Source organism: Anthonomus grandis, chromosome 13 (genome assembly GCF_022605725.1).
Source record: "Anthonomus grandis grandis chromosome 13, icAntGran1.3, whole genome shotgun sequence".
Lineage (NCBI taxonomy): Eukaryota > Metazoa > Arthropoda > Insecta > Coleoptera > Curculionidae > Anthonomus > Anthonomus grandis.
In genome coordinates, this window is record NC_065558.1 from 24,516,767 (window position 1) to 24,518,700 (window position 1,934).

The 1,934-nt window shown below is 31.5% G+C and overlaps 1 non-coding gene across 1 annotated transcript; it reads left to right on the plus strand.

Moving 5' to 3' along the window:
• The first annotated feature begins 873 nt into the window (after window positions 1-873).
• Trnay-gua (transfer RNA tyrosine (anticodon GUA)) lies at window positions 874-965 on the plus strand. Its single transcript is given in 2 exon segments — window positions 874-910; window positions 930-965. It is a non-coding gene; the product is annotated as a tRNA-Tyr (tRNA).
• The last annotated feature ends 969 nt before the right edge of the window (window positions 966-1,934 follow it).

A 1,934-nucleotide genomic window follows, 5' to 3' on the forward strand; every position in this document is an offset into this window, starting at 1 on the left:
AGGCCGCTAGGGGATGTCTAGCGGCCGAACGGTTTAAAATAGTAAAATTTTGATAACTTTCAATTTTTTTTTACAAAATTTGGGCTCATGACATCTAAGTCAATTTTTTTCTATCTGTTCGAAAAATACGAGTTTTATGTTAAAACAGTCGAAATCGCACCACCCTGTACATTATAATGCTTACAGTTTCAACACCCTGTATGATAAAGACTCTGAAATAATAAATATGGATAGCTTGAACCTAAACTAAAGAAGAGGTACTCTTGTTCATTATCGATAAAATAAACCATTTTGGAGAAAAAAAAAATAAAGAAGGAATCACTGTTTTATTTTAATTAAAAAGAACCATGATATGTTTTTTTTCAGTGATGCGACAGTTATTCAAACAACAGTTTAAATTGTTTAATCTGAAAAAGTACATGTTTTTAAAAATGCTGTGTGGTTCTTAAGAAACCAACCTGAAATAGAATATAAACGAAAATGTTTTTGCATCTTTTTATCGGTATTTTTTGTTTTGACATGGTCTTGCGTCTTGGAATGCATTGGAAGCAAAAAGGCTGCATGAAGAAAGATTTCCTAGTCGCACTTTTCCAAATCAAAAGATATTTCAACGAATTGACCAACGTTGAAGGGAAACTCGAAAACTATTCCACTTATTAAGATGATATGATTGACTTGCTTTCTTGCAATTTTAAGAAGTTTTAGGAAAAAAAGTACTGACGCTGGTCAGAGAAGAACAGTACGTACGGTACAAATCTTAATACCGTTCATTCTCTATAAATTAATAGTCTTAAATATCGCTATAATAGAGTATTAACACAGGTTTGAACTGTCCATTAGCTCATAAACCATCTTATATTTCGGTCTCTTATACCTTCGATAGCTCAGTTGGTAGAGCGGTGGACTGTAGTGGGATGTGTTCAGCGGATATCCATAGGTCGCTGGTTCAAATCCGGCTCGAAGGAACTTTTTTTTCTTTTATAAAGGTCTGTTTATCTCTACAAGAATGTAAATAAAGTGAAAAAGTCACTTAATTTTTAAAATAAATGAAATCAAGAGCGAAGCGAAATTAATAATATAAATATTGTAAAACGTACACTGTGTCCCATTTTGGATGAGACTGCAGGGTATCTCTGTCATTTTTTAAGATAGAGCTTTGCGGTTTTCGCGACCCTGTATCACTTTTTTGTAAAACTTTTAAAGCCACAAACAGAAATATTCTAACTACTTTTGTTCCTGAAATACAGGGTGAAAACGAAAATGTTCACTTTTGGAGATGTGATTATTTCTCAGGCCCTGTATAAGATAGAATAAAAATGAAAACTGCATATAATAGATATTTTTACATAAAAGTCAGTGGCGTATTTAATTTTTTTTCCCAATGCACTGTTTTTAAGATTGGGCACAAACTTGGTATTTTTTAAATGGAACACCCTGTATATTTTAACGTCAAATTTTTGCATTTTTTTTTCTGAATACATTGATGTATCACAACCTAATCTTTGATAAATTTTAGCTCAAAGAATTAGAAAAATCCATATTTATGTTTATTTTTTTAATAGTAGGCCATGAATTCTTTGACACATGCATAAAAAAATGTTTTGTTTATTGCATTCATGGAAACTAAGTCACAAACAGACTCAATACATATCAATAATGATGGCTGACGGTGAAAATATGGAATTCCAAAATTTTGAAAAGTATGATATTATAAAATGTTTAAACCTTTCTAACGAAAATGTCGAAGCGGCGCAGCAATTATATTTAAATAGGTAAAGCTCTAGCTTATTTTATTTTGTTACAAAATTCAAAAAATAAAAAAGATCTTATTAGGTTTCCAGAAAGACGTCAGCCATCTCGGGCTACGGTATTCCGGTTAAAATCTAATCTTTTAAATTATGGCTGCTATTCAAAACCTAGGCAACCCCATGTTG